Source organism: Ursus americanus, chromosome X (assembly GCF_024610735.1).
Source record: "Ursus americanus isolate L20-20 chromosome X, mUrsAme1.1.p, whole genome shotgun sequence".
NCBI classification, from domain to species: Eukaryota; Metazoa; Chordata; class Mammalia; order Carnivora; family Ursidae; genus Ursus; species Ursus americanus.
In genome coordinates, this window is record NC_142164.1 from 118921693 (window position 1) to 118937317 (window position 15625).

At 40.4% G+C, this 15625-nt stretch overlaps 1 protein-coding gene across 2 annotated transcripts in view; it reads left to right on the top strand.

The window, feature by feature from the left end:
- Positions 1–15625, top strand: part of PUDP (pseudouridine 5'-phosphatase) — a 617886-nt gene that overhangs the window by 561154 nt on the left and 41107 nt on the right. The window contains exon 10 of one of the 2 annotated variants that reach the window (XR_006782650.2): positions 10795–10870. The exons of the other annotated variant lie outside the window; for it this stretch is intronic. The gene's annotated coding sequence lies outside the window, so the exon portion shown is untranslated. The remainder of the gene's footprint in view (positions 1–10794; positions 10871–15625) is intronic. 2 annotated transcript variants of the gene reach the window in all.

The window sequence follows — 15625 nt, forward strand, 5'->3', positions numbered from 1 at the left end:
TGATGAGCAATGATGCAATTAACTAAAAATTAAAAACCCACCATGAATACTAAATTAAAAAGAACGCTGAGGAAGCAGGCAAAATCATGCACATTTTGAACGTGCAAGAAATGTCCCATGCAGACCAGAAAGTGTGGTTACCAGATGTAGAAAGAATTGGGAAATAAAATCGTGTCGAATGTCATGGCGTACCCACAATCAGTGGTTCTTGACTTCCGGGGGAAGAGATGATCATCCTGATTTGAGAATTTGATAAAACTTACCAACTGCATCCCCAGGAGAATGCACCTGTACTCAACATTTTGCCTGGAATTTCAGAGTCCGAGGAGATCCTGATTCGATCCATAGATTCCATAAAACCAACTCTTCAGTGGTGTTTATGAATTTAGTTGTGTGACCGTTGTTATAAGAATTTACTGTCACTGTTGTAATTTAGTGGACAGGAGCCAGGAATGATAAAAACTTCAGCAGTGTACATTGAAAAGAAACAAAATAAAACCTGACTCCATTTTATGTCTATAAACTCAAGGAGTACTTTTTTCCACACAGTTGTAATAGGCACTGAATTTTCCAGGAACACAGCTGCCAAGCAATTAGAGGGAAAATTGTCATTTATTTGTTTGGAAACGTACCAAGAGTTGTTAACAATTTCAGAAAAATTTCAACACTCTTCATGGTGTTTGAGTCACGGCCATGAGCGAGTCACCCACCAAAGCTTTGGGGTACTTCATTATGTCAGTAGTGAAAGTACATATTATTGCATTTTGCTTCCCATTTATCACTTGTGTGTATTACAGTTAGGGAATTCCTCCTCATCATCATTAATATTAAATTAAGTGTATAGGTAAGTTATAGCATAATGGGTAAGATTTCATCCTGTATCAGACCTGCAGTCTTGGTCGAGTTGTGCACCTCTCTCTGCCTCTGTTCACTCATATGGAGAATGGTGATAAAAAGAACTCCCTTCGGGGCGCCTGGGTGGCGCAGTCGTTAAGCGTCTGCCTTCGGCTCAGGGCGTGATCCCGGCGTTCTGGGATCGAGCCCCACATCAGGCTCCTCTGCTATGAGCCTGCTTCTTCCTCTCCCACTCCCCCCTGCTTGTGTTCCCTCTCTCGCTGGCTGTCTCTCTCTCCGTCAAATAAATAAATAAAATCTTTAAAAAAACAAACAAAAAAAAGAACTCCCTTCACAAAGCTGGAGAATTAAGTGAGTCACCACTTGGTGTGAGAAGTATTTGTGTCTGACATTTCATATACACCATATAAAGTTAGCTATCATTAACAGTGTCATTATTAGTTATTAATATACATGTGTGAGCACCAGGGGTATATTGAAAATATTCGATATATAATAAATAGATAAAATATTATTACAGAAGTGGGAGATTTACGTCTCTTAAAATTGACAGCAGGAATTTAAGGAACTCCATTAAGAGACGATGAAAATTGCCTTCAGTGAGAAACCTGACTTTAGGTCTGCCTTTTAAAAAATAGGTGTGGTTTACTCCTCTTTCCTGAAAAATTTTTTTTTAAGATTTTATTTATTTCTTTGAGAGAGAGTGAGAGCAGGAGAGGGGGGAGTGTCAGAGGGAGAAGCAGACTCCCTGATGACCGGGGAGCCCGATGCGGGACTCGATCCTGGCACTCCAGGATCATGACCTGAGCCGAAGGCAGATACTTAAGCGACTGAGCCACCCAGGTGCCCCCTCTTTCCTGAAATTTGTCCTGTAATTGGCATCATTGAAGTGTTCCTCCAACCTAGAGAAGAAATCTTAATTATGCTTGGAACTGTAGATAGATTAAGCATTCTCTCACTCAGTACTAGAGAGCATTTCCTTTACGTTCACTGAGTGTTGATTGAAAGGATTGTCATCTCAAGAGACATCTTCAGCCTCCAGAACGGAATTACATGTTCGTTCCCACAAAAGCAACACCATGGGGTCCCAGTGCAAACTATGGCCATGCCACCTTCCTTCGTGTGCCTGCTCAATGCACATCCCACTGAGACTGTGACCTCACCGTCAAAACTTTTCATAATCAACTGATTGCTCCCTCTGTGCTCTCCTAGGCGCCCCGGGCATCCAGAGCCACCACAGTGGTGGGGTGACACGTTAGTGGCTTGGGGTTTCTGAGGCTGTCTTGTTGAGACGCAAATATATTTGATTTCTGCTGGTAAGTGTTGGCAACCCTAAGACCAAAGAGATTCTGAGAAATGGCACGGGTTTCATAACTTCTTGTAATACAAGTCAAATCATGCACGATTTTCTTGGCTCTGTTTTCGGGAGTAGAACCAGGGACTCTTGTTAGTTATAGATACTCATCTTCCTGAAAAAATATGATTGCTTACATTTCTTTCCCTCCTTCTCTGGATCTCCCGAGCTTACCTAATGCCTATTTGCTGTCCGCCCACCCCCAAAATTACTCTTTAAAGTCTTGCAATATAGGTTGTGGCTACTGCTCTTTGGTTCATGATCCTTAAAGCGAATAGACCCATTGTCTTTCCATATCAGGGAAGAGCAAACTCTAGTGACTTACCAGAAAACAAAAAAAAGTTCCACACTGCCTCCTACCCAAGTTATCAACAAACCCTGTCTGAACAATTCAGTTAATGAGGACTGATTGAAGGAGGAATAGCCCACCTACAGTCTAGCTTCCTAAAACATCAGGAGTTTGTGTACTGTCCTTGGACAACACTGTTGAGGACATAGCCAAATGGATTTCAACTTTAGCTTGCACGGTGTAGCATCTGCTTGGGTTCATGACACCTCACACAAATGTCCTTCCAGCCTGCCATCTCAGCGGTTGTAAAGATGCCGTGGTCAGTGTTGACCACTTCGTCTTTTAACCTCACCATATTAAAGCCCATCTAAAAAAAAAAATTATAGCTTCCTGTTGCAGAGTAATGTTTGCTTCTCTTAATGAATCCATTGACTCTGTTGTTTTTAATGGAATGGCAAATGCCGAGCTCACTTCTATTAACTTTACGGACTAGATTATGGCTTATTTCTATAATTCTAATTTTTATTCACATGTGTTTTTACATGTTTATTGTATGTATGATAACAAGTGTAGGAAACAGCCCTTTTCTTAGGTTACCCATCCCCAACCCACTCCCCTCTAGCAACCATCAATTTGTTCTCTGTATTTATGGGTCTCTTTCTGTTTGTGCTTCTTTGTTCATTTCTTTTGTATTTTTAGATTCATCTTCCTGGCTTTTTTCACTTAGCGTTGTATCCCTTAGGTCCATCCATGTTGTTGCAAATGCTAAGATCTCATCTCTTTTGTAGGGCTGCGTAATATTCCATCTATTGATGGACACTTGGGCTCCTTCCGTATGTTGACTACTGTAAATAACGCTGCAATATACTAGGGCGACATATATCTTTTCAAATTGGTGTTTGCATTTTCTGTGGGCACATACCCAGAACTGAAACTACTGAGTCACAGGGCAATTTTATTTTTAATGTTTCAAGGAACCTCCATACGGCTCCCCGTGGCTGCACCAGTGTGCATTCCCACCAACAGTGTATGGGGGCTCCTTTTTCTTCACAACCTCACCAACACTTGTTATTTTTTGTGTGTTTGATCCTAGTCATTCAGACTGGTGTACAGTGGTACCTCAGCGTGATTTTGATGTTGCATTGGCCTCATGATTCGTGCTCTTGAATATCTTGTCATGTGTTTATTGTCCATCTGGATGTCTTCTTTGGAAATGTCCATTTAGGTCCTCTGCCCATTTTTTATTTGGATTATTTGAGTTTTTATGGTGTTGAGTTTGGTAAGTTCTTGTGTATTTTGATATTAACCCCTTGTTGGCTTTATCATTTCCAAATATTTCCTCCCATAGAGTAGCTTGTCTTTTTCTTTTGTTGCTGGTTTCCTTCATGGGGAAAAAACTTTTTATTTGATGTGGTCCCAATTGTTTATTTTTGCTTTTGTTTCCCTTGCCTCAGAAGACATATCTAGAAAAATGTTTCTATGGCTGATGTCAAAGAGATTACTACCTGTGTTTTCTTCTAGGAATTTTACGGTTTCAGGTCTCACATTAGATTTTAATCCATTTTGAATTTATTTTTGTGTATGGTGTAAGAAAGTGGTCCAGTTTCATTCTTCTGCATGTTGCTGTCCAGTTTTCCCAGCATGGTTTATTGATGAGACTGTCTTCTCCCCATCGTATATTCATTCCTCCTTAGCATAAATTAATGGGTCATACAGTGGGTGTTTATTTCTGGGCTCTCTGTTCCAGTGATCTGTGTGTCTGTTTTTGTGCCAGTACCATACTGTTTTGATGATTACAGCTTTGCAGTCTATCTTGAAATCTGGGATTGTGATACCTCCAGTTTTGATCTTCTTTCTCCAGATTGCTTTGTGTATTTGTGGTCTTTAGTGGTTCCATACCAATTTTAGGATTATTCGTTCTGGTTCTGTAAAAAAATGCTATTAGCATTTTAATAGGGATTGCACTGAATCTGTAGATTTCTCTGGGTGTGTCTCCTCCATAGTGTTTTACTTGACTCTTGATGTATGTGGCCCTGAAGCTGGAAGGTCCTGACTCCCTGAGAATGTTAAAATACCCTGTGGTGCCAGGCACAGTGCCATGTCTGGAAATTGGTCACCTTTTCCTTCCAACATCAGAGCAAAGCCATACTGATACCCATGTGAGGACCAGTGTGAGCCCCACACCCCCCTGTTGGCTTGAGATCATTTTGAAGTAATTGGTTCCTGAGACAGTAGCTTGCTGAGCCAACCTCCCTCCCCCCTTACCTCCAGGAATAGGAGCTAAGGAGATTTCTGTTTCCATCCTAAAGGGAGACACGCACTTGCTTTTGCCATGAGAGAGGGAACTAGCAAAGAAACCACAAATATGTCCATGAGACAAGACATTAGCCTTGAAATCAGCTAATTCCAGAGAGCAAGAAAACAGAGTATGATTAGTGCCTGCCAAGTAACCATGTCCTGAGATCCTCACCAACTCCCCCTTCCCTGTAGACCGTACTATAAAACAAAAACAAAAAATCAGCCCCCAGGTAGGGGAGAAGGTGAGGCAGAAAAACAGAAGTACCATCACCCCATATACTCTTAATTGGCCACTCTACAAAAGACTCCAGCTGGGGAAACAGAAAGGTTTTAAATTAAAGTCAAGGATTTTTAAAAAATTTTTTGTCTGTAATTGGATAATTTAAACTACTGAATTGACAGTAGATTATATGACCAGAACCAATTGAAAGGGAGAGACTCTTCTCATTGAAGGCGTTCATAGAGGCAGAAAGAGCAGCATTAGGATGGATTCTGAGTGTATGTTAGGAGTCCAAGTGGTAAGGATCCCAACCATGTGCTCAACGAATATTTATCAAGTTCTGACTGAAGCTACAGACAATGCCAGGTACCAGGGAACCCAGGAGAAATGGGACATGGTGGATCTGCTAGATGAGCTCATGGGCTTGGAGAGAGGTACAAACAGAGAGACCTGGGTCCACAGGGAATGCCTCACCCTCTCTGTGCTGCGTGTGGAGCAGTCGGTCTACTACGAACCCAGTGGTCGCCCAATCTCAGCAGAGACAATATCCTAATTGAAGGAATGACGCCATGTTCTCCACTCTCGGAAAATAAGATAATTAAATGAATACGAGCTGACATTTACTTTAAGTAGGCCCTTCTTCCAGCATTTCTTATGTGGCTACTCTATTAAGTGCAGTCAACATAATGCTATGCGCTTCGGGATTAATAGATCATCTTTTAAAATCTTCGTTACAATTAAAACGGGGAAGACAAAGTGAATGCCCATAAAGTAATAAACAATAAAAGCCTGAGTGTATTTACCTGTTACTCTGAAGCAATTATAGTAAATGCTGCAGGATTTTACTAGGGTCAGAGGTCAACTTGATTCGTAAAAAGCCTCATAAACAAGGTGGGACTTGCAGAATGATTCCCCCAAAAGAAGTGGGAAGAGAAGTTGTTCCATAGGAGAAAAGGATAAAATGAGCAAAGGCACTGAGGGTTAGGAGGGAGCGTTTTGAAAGACTTTGCTTAAAATCACACTGATGAAAGTAGACTTTGCGCACAGGAGAAGGGTCAACGTGAGTTCATATAGGTAAAGAGGGAAAAACTAGAAGAGTCCTAGAAATCCAGAGGGGAATGGTCAACACCAGCTTGTGTAAGTAAAGACAGAAATACTAGAAGAGTCCTAGAAATCCAAAAATTTACATCTGTGAACAATGGAAGAACATAGTAAGGTTTGGAGCAGGGAATTGGGATATCAATAAAACTTAAATGAGATTAAGCTCATAGAAGCCATTACCAGTAGACAGAAATAGGAGAGTGCCCAGTTAGTGAAGTTCACTGGGAGGGTGCTGGCATCCTCCAGTCAAGAAGGTGAGGGGGAGAGGTAAAGTCAGGGTGGATGGAAACAAAGGTGTGTCACATTTTCTCGCTTGCACAAGTATGGCAGATTAGCTATGCCCGACCAACATTCCCCCCAGAAAATACATAGCAATTCCAGATAAAGTGTAACAAACATTCTTTTAAATACAGAGTTCATTATAAAGAAGTGGAAATAATTAATTTCTAGGGGTAGAAATGTAACTGCACAAAAAATAAGAGTGTCCAGAGGGATCAAAACTTCTCTGAGGGGAGTAGCCCCTTTCAGGACAGAGAGTACACGTCTGTGCACTTGGTCTGATACCTGGGATGGAGTTGAAATTGAAACCTCTTTTCTGCACCAAGAGCCCAAAAGACTCTTCTGCCGGTCAGAATTTGCACTAGAAAAAAATACCCACCTGTTAATACAAGGAAGTAACAAAGATATGTACTCTTTTCGATCTGAAATCCAGATTGGAAAAATGTTTCCTTTGACAATTTGTAAAGAACTGCTGTTGTAAAGGCTTGGGAATTCGACCTTATATTTGGTGCATGATTATAAGAAGACCCAACCCAATAAACGATTACTTTAAAATGCACTAGTGTTGGTACCACATAGGGTGCCCGGCACCTTGACGGTGGTTCTCCCGTGAAGCAATGCACCCTGAAAATGAGCAGGATTCTTGCAGAGAAAGCATATGTTAAGGTAAATACTGAAACCCAAATGATGAAACACACAAGGCCAAAAACCACTGAGAACAAGAGTTAGTTATGGGAGCAAACAGCAGGCTAGATCTTTTAGAAATAAATCTTTACACCACATCCATCATCCTCTCCCCAATAAACTGTATCAACTTCCTTCATCCTATTCCCAATAAACTATTTCTACCAACTTCCTTCATCCTTTCACACAAGAAATACTGACACCAACTTTCATGATCCCATTGCCCATAAACTATTTATATCAAACATCTTCCATTATCGGGGTGCTTGGGTGGCTCAGTAGCCTTCAGCTCACGTCATGATGTCAGCAGGGAGTCTGCTTCTCCCTCTCCGCCTCCCCCAGCTCATGCCCTCTCTCTTTCTATCCATCAAATAAATAAAATCTTTTTTAAAAAATTCCATTATCTTATTCAATAAGCTTTTTATACCAAATTCCATCATTCTATCCCCAGTAAACTATTTCTTCTAGAGAAGACTCCATGACTGGGACATCTCCTGCAATCCCATTGCATTATCACCTCCCTGCCTTGGGCTAGCCATTCTTACTTGGAACACCAAGTTTCGCTACATCCAGAGATGACCTATTTATCTAGCGACACTCAAGAAGCCAGGCAAAGCCACAGCCCTGGATGATTCAGCGTTTATGGCGGAGGGGACATCCAGAGCCTTGGAGGGAGATTTATACCTTGGATGAGAACCGGGCACACATACTCCCAGTTCAGACCAACTCCACAGGACATCTGATGCTCCATCATTGACATTTGTGTAAAGACTTCTTTAAGTGAAGCAATTGCCCTGTGTGGTGTCCTGTCCACAGGTAGGAATAGAAATCAAACGTCACTATTGTTTTTCTATTTCTTATGTAGATTCAACATTTTGGACTTTATCAAGATCTTTTTGTGTACCTACTGACACTCTCCATCTGTTGTAGCCCCTTCAGAAATAAGTCCTGCATCCTTCTTACCTGGCATGTAAAGAATGCTCTTATGTATCATAAAATGATCATGTTCTGATTTCCAGGAATGTATTCTGGTTCTATATTCTGGAATTACGTGAACAAGAAAATACAGATGGCTACATATGCCATGATTTTAGAAATGTCAATCAGGACTACTTGCTTCCTTGTATTTTCTAAAACAATCACTACTTAACCTATATATAGCTCCCTAATGACCTTTACTTGTTCCATTTTATACTGGATCAGTAGAGGAAAATCAGTCTTCAGTTACCCTATCACTGTTCCCTGGCAGAAATTCAGACAAGGGCACTTGGACATTCTTGAGGTCATTGATCTCACATCCTGAAAGCCGTACATACCAATTTTGGTTTGTGATTTTTTAATATGCAAATAGCCTTAATATCATTGTTTTGGTTGTTTGCCATACATTTTAGCTTTGAGACTACTATCAGGTGATGTCAAAGATTGCCCTTCATGGGCTTGTGGAGATTTTGGAAGTTTATCACGTGCAAAACTTGCTAGAGGTAGTTAAGAGGCAATGTGGCCAGTTTCGTTTTGTTGGTTAAGGATAATGGAACCTGTTTTGGGTGAAAGACATACAGAGTAAATTCCCAAGAGAGGAAATGCCATAGAAGTTGGAGTGGGAGGCAGATGATTTTTAGCAGAGAAGAACTGGAATGGTAAAAGAGTTTGAGAGCTATCAAATAGATTTCTGCCAAGTACATGAAGATTCTTTATGTTATATGAAAGAAACACGGTGAAAGAATAATGTATATAGAAAGGTAACTTTTGTGTTGGAAAGGGGTTTAAAAAGATTACCTATTCATTTTTTATTTGCATAAAAGAAACACTGGAAGGGAACATAAAAATCTAATAAACAATTTGAAAAAAGATGAAATGTGAGCAGGAAGTGTTCCAATGCATACTTTTTATATTATCTTGAGTTTTGAATCTCAGAAAGTCTTACTCATTTTAACATTAAATGAAATTTAAGTGGTTTGTAAAGGTGAAAAAGGTGTAAGTTTAATTATTAATCCCTGATTTTCTGGTAGAAATCCACGATTCAGGACATAATTCTGACCAAGGTGGAATTAGTTGCAACAGTAACAACTCAAACACTCTTTGAAGAGTCCTTCATAGTCTTCAAAGGAGGCACTTTGGATGTGCCCACTGGTTTTAGGCAAATGATTTATTGCTATATATGTTTTCATGGCTTGAGATTCTCCACGGAAAAATTACTCAAGCAGAACAGATTTCCTCAAAAATGAAATTTTGTGCATAAAATCAAAACAAGCCTGAGGATCAGGCAGGTTTTTGACCCTAGAATGTTCAATAAATATGTCCAGATTATCTGACAAGCCCTCAGGGGGAAAATACAGAAGCGAGACAGGGACTGTAATTTGAGTGTAAAGAAATCTCAGGTTCAGAATAAGCAGACACCTTAAAAAATGCCAGGTATACCAGAAAATGTTTATAATTCTTGAGTTGCTATCAGGGTAACAAGGCCTATTGCTTGTTATAAAAGACATGCTTTTCATCGCTGATGAAGAGAAAGCTCAATCGGTCTTCTACTTCCCTTCAATGAGACTATGGCTAGGCTGGACAGGATTCAACAAGCATGGTTAGATGGGAATGGGAGACTGGGAGGTCTAGAACACTGCCTGCCCAACGTTCAATGTACTTTCTTTGATACTTGAGTGGTCCTCATGCTTTGTTCTGAATGGCAATATATCCCACCAGGAGAGGACTCCATGGTCCATCCTGCCTTGAAGCTGGGTGATGTCATGTGACATGGGCCTAGGCAATGGAATTTAAGTGGAAATCATTGCTTTGGCTTCCACAAGGATGATCTGACATAAACTAGAATTGGCTGGTTCATCTCTTTTATTCTCTCCTCTTTCCTTGCCTGGAAGGGACGCATGATGGCTGGAGCTACAGCTGTCCTCTTGTCACCATCAAGGAAAGAGAGAGCAAGAGAATGGGCCAATTGTAGCCTTGACCTTCCTGAACGACTGAGCCAAAGTGGTTCTCCCTTTATAAATGAGAACAGGAACAGTTCATTAATTAATCACATTAACAAGAGCTAACATTTTGTCAGCATCCACTATGTGTTAGATTCTTTTCTAGAATCTTCCCCTGTACTAACCTATATAATCCTTACAGTATGCCTATGAAATTAATACTACAATTATGCCCATTTGACAGAGGAGGAAAAATGCAATGCTAGCTCCCGTTAACACGGGTCCTGAGAGGCAAGTGGGGATTGCAGTTGGGGATTCCCACACTTCTCCACTAGGCCCCACTGCATTCCCAAACCCCCATGGAGCCAGGCGCTCTGAAAGTCACAGCTGGCTACAATCTGAATAGACCTGGTTCCCAGGGGATAGCATACTAGGAAAAGAGTCCATGAAACTGTTATCCTGAATCCTGTGTTCATCATTTTCTGGTTTCCTCTTTGTATCTAGCCTTACTACATAAATTTATCTTCCTAATATGTACACACCCCTAGAATGACCAAGATGGAAAAGAAGGAGGGTGTGCAGTTATGAAATGAGTTTGCTTTTACCTGGAAAATGAGATATTTTTTTCCTGTAAGAAACACAGAAGTAGGACTAGAAGGGTCGAGTATATACTGACACTAACCTCTCATCCTCATGATATCTGCCTCTTCCACTTATGTGGGATTCTAGTGACCCCCCTATTCCTGTTGTGAGCAAACAGAATCGCTGAATTAAATGTCTGTTTCCCCCTCTGCAGGCTTGATTGGGCCAATGACTACTTGGAGAAAAAGACCTTCTTCCGTCTCTCAGGAACACTAGACTTGTTATTTCAGGTCAGTGGTTCACATGGCAACTCCAAATCCCCCCCCCCCCACTGCAAACTCTTTATAAGCCCCCATTTCTATACCGTAGCTGGCCATGACCAAGTAACCCAAACGGCCTTACAAATTATTTAAATCATCTTAAAATATAATGAGCTTTAATTCACTTAAGGTGAGGGAATATTTTATGCACCTTGTACAGATTATTTTGTTGAGCCGGTGGATGGACAGAGAGAAAAGTATCGCAGAAGATTAAGTTCTCCAGTGTCTGTCTCAGAGAGTTGTGTCAGCAAAGAATAATTCCTAGGCACACTGAAAAGTTACAAGGCTCTTTCACATAAACTACTTCTCGCAAGATGAGAGCAGTTGCAGCTTAAAGTAAATGTTGGTCATTTCTCCAACGTCTGTGTCTGCCGTATTTATTTTCCTGAAAACCCTAGATAGTCTCTCGAGGGCATTAACAGACACGACCGCAGGGAAATGCCTCTGAATTTGGTCCTCCTGCTGCAAAGCAGGCATCGGTACAAAACAGCATCTAAGAAATAGGTTAGGGATTCATCCATTCGATCATATTTTATAGTCGATGGGTTCCATATAAAGAAAGAGATGCAATGATGGAACTTACCTTTCCTCCTTGAATACTAAGCTGGTACTTGTTATTTACCAAGGTGCTACAGATTGGCTGTGCTCGGTGTGATATTTATTATGGATGGGTGTGCATTCAGGAGTTATCGATTTTATTACAGAACACCCTGGATATGGGAACAAGGAATACGTTTTGGAATTCAAATACGCCAGATTCCAGTTGAGGGGGAAGGTGGACGAGGGCAGGAAGAATCAGTGTGGGAAGCTTATGAAGTGGACACGATAAGGCAGAAGCATTGACTTGCACATTATTCATTTGATGAGCCAGAGACCTGAAGCAAAGAGAGGCGTCGGTTATGGTTTCTATCTTCAAGATCAATACTCACTGTAGCAGCGCGGTGATTTGGTTCTTTAACGTAACAGGTGGTGAACTATAGGGTTGGTGAATGTTGGCCTGTCTGTTCAGAAAATACCAAAATGTATTTCTCGTTTGTGGAAAAATATAAAATTTCAGCGATGTATTATGACAACACTTAGTCTACTTTTATAGGCAACTGCCGTCTTTGGCACTTGTCAAAATATTGGAACCCAAATATTGTGAGAATGTTTCATTTGGAAAATACTAACTCTGCACTTCTCATTTTATGCTGTGTACTTGATTCCACTGTCATAGCCGTGGAGTTCATTGCTTTTTTTTTTTTTTAAGATTTTATTTATTTATTTGACAGAGAGACAGCCAGCGAGAGAGGGAACACAAGCAGGGGGAGTGGGAGAGGAAGAAGCAGGCTCCTAGCGGAGGAGCCTGATGTGGGGCTTGATCCCAGAACGCCGGGATCACGCCCTGAGCTGAAGGCAGACGCTTAACGACTGCGCCACCCAGGCACCCCCATTGCTTTTTCTTGGAAGTCACTTCAAATCTGCTTATTTTTTTTTTTAAAAGAGATTTCTGTCTTCCATACTTTTCCCAAAGAGTGGGTGATAATAAATCATTCTGATTCGATTCCTTAATACATTTCTCGCCATTCCTCACTATAGCACACTAACTTGTTCATGCCAATTGACTTCACTGATTCTTTTATTTCGATTTTGAATCAAAAAAATGAATTTTATTGATCCAAATGTTGCGACCTACCAGGTTCATTAAAAGGTGAGATTTTCTTGTTGATGCTTGAAAAGAAGAAAAGTTTTACAACGTTGCTATGAAAGAATTTCGTGTTTGAAAGTGTGTTGCAGGTTCACCCGGGTGGCTCAGTTGGTTGGGCATCCAACTCTTGATCTCAGCTCGGGTCATGATCTTGGGGTTGTCGGATCGGGCCCAGCGTTGTACTCCGTGCTCGGCATGGAGCCTGCTTAGCATTCTTTCTCTCTCCCCTTTATTAAAAAAAAAAGTGTGTTGCTTCTATTTCTTCACCGTATAATAGAGATTAAAATGCCATCATGTACTTGTAAACATTCAAATATCAATTATAAAAAAATACATCTTATATGCACATTATATAAATTATAACGATTTTACATAAACTTTAGATAAATTTTAAAATTAGCATGAGTCTTGGTGGCTCACAAAACCTGATGGGGGAATAGATCTCAGAGCAAGAAAATAGTAAGTACAAACCAGCTGATGAAAATTCTCACTCCATGCACAACAACAAAAGTAGCAGTATTCCTCAGCTCCTCCTCGTCTCCCAAAACACAGAGACCACAATATTTCTGCAGAACCCGAATGTGATGAGTGACCTACAGCGGCCTCTGGCAAGTTTTCTGGTTTCTCTGTAACAACATCGAACAGCAAGGACGCACCTGCAGGCCTTCCAGAATTACAGGTGCTCACAGTTTCATTGGTTGACCTCCTAACCTCTTCTTTTTTTTTTTTTGGAAAGATGGCGCTTCTCCAAACACAAATCATGTCTGGCATTTGGGGCGAAAATCCAAATATGTAAAACTCTAAGTGTCTCCTGTGGTTTTGGCTAGAAAGTAAAAAACTAGACAACAGGCAGTCTTGCTCCTTCCCCTCATACTTATCACAGAAGGGAATGAGCAGCTGCGGGAGTCATGGAAAGGAGATGCCAGGTGTTTTCAAAATAATGTTTGATAAGAGCGTTTAAGGAGTTACCTTCCTTCCCTGTGCATCTCCAAATGGATGCTGGGTGATACCTGACAGCTAGAGAACTTTTCCATGTGATTCATTCCAGTCTGTCTCTTCCTCTCCTTCTCCCCCCCGCCCCCCGTGTCCCTCCCTCTTTGTAGAAAGGCTGGGTATCACCCACTGATGTCCTGTGCTTGGACCATGCACCTCCAGGTCCACTGAGCACAGACAAGCTACTGACTGTCTGGGTCACATTTAATCATGGCGTCTCCACATCGGATCTTACCAATGATGGTGGTGACAGGGAAAGCGAACCCAGACCAAGGCTGGTTGCGTGATACGCAAAGCTTCCGATGATCACCAGTCAAGAATGCAAACATTCCCATTTAGTAATGATGAATGTCTGGGAGACAGCATTACTGTAATCTGGAGTAGCCTGTGTTCCTCTGAGGGATGCACTCCTGATTGCACCCCAAGTAGCAGGTCTGACCCAAAACTCAGGAAAGTAGCGAGTGGTAAAAGAAACCCCAACCGTGGCTGGACCCTCACTCCCTAAAGGGAATTCAGGAGTCCGTGCACCCACTTGTCACAATTCACAGAATTCTGAATGCGCTTACCCGCAGGGGGAAGTTAACTGGAGGACATGCAGGGTACTCATGGCTTTGATTCTTAAGGGTGTGGTAATATGCAAGTAGAGGCTCCACTAGAAACACATGGTTTAAAAAAAGGAAATGGTAACTTACTGATGAAGACAAGTTTATTTTATGGTGCACATATTTCAAATCAATTTAAATGTAAATTTAAATTCTATATGAAGTTTATTAGTTGTAAAACATTAATTTACTGAAGAAACATTTATTGAGCATCTACTCTGTGCTAAGAACAAGCTATTCCCAGGGAAATCATGATTTTTTTTTAAAGTCTTCCTTTTTTGTAGCATAAGATTTGTAAAAAGTAACTTTTTATGTGAAAGTGGAAACTTACAGAGATACTGCAAGACTACTCCAGGAAGCATAACTTTTATCCAGATTTTTCTAGTGTTGTTACCCCCCCTTTTTTTATTCTATTGATAGATAGATACATAGGTATAAATAGCAGATATAGATAAATGCATACGGAGATGATAGATATGAAAGATGGATGGATAGATGGATAGGATGGATGGATAGATAGATAGATAGATAGATAGATAGATAGATACGATGGATGGATGGATAGATAGATAGATAGATAGATAGATAGATAGATAGATACGATGGATGGATGGATAGATAGATAGATAGATAGATAGATAGATAGATAGATAGATACAATGGATGGATGGATGGATAGATAGATAGATAGATAGATAGATAGATAGATAGATAGATACAATGGATGGATGGATGGATAGATAGATAGATACGATGGATGGATGGATGGATAGATAGATAGATAGATAGATAGATAGATAGATAGATAGATAGATAGATACAATGGATGGATGGATGGATAGATAGATAGATACGATGGATGGATAGATAGATAGATAGATAGATAGATAGATAGATAGATAGATAGATAGATACGATGGATGGATGGATGGATGGATGGATGGATAGATAGATAGATACGATGGATGGATGGATGGATAGATAGATAGATAGATAGATAGATAGATAGATAGATATGATGGATGATAGATGATAGATAGATAGATAGATAGATAGATAGATAGATAGATAGATACGATGGATGGATGGATAGATAGATAGATAGATAGATAGATAGATAGATAGATATGATGGATGATAGATGATAGATAGATAGATAGATAGATAGATAGATAGATAGATAGATAGATACGATGGATGGATGGATGATAGATAGATAGATAGATAGATAGATAGATAGATAGATAGATAGATAGATAGATAGAATAAATGATAGATGTGGGGATAGATAGATATGATGATGGATACAAAGATAGATGAATAGATTAGATAGATAGCAGATATAGATAAATGCATAGATGATTGATAAATATAGATAGATGACAGACAGTTTTGATGACCCATTTAAAAGTAAGTGCTGGCCCTTTGCTCCTTTGTGTTTCG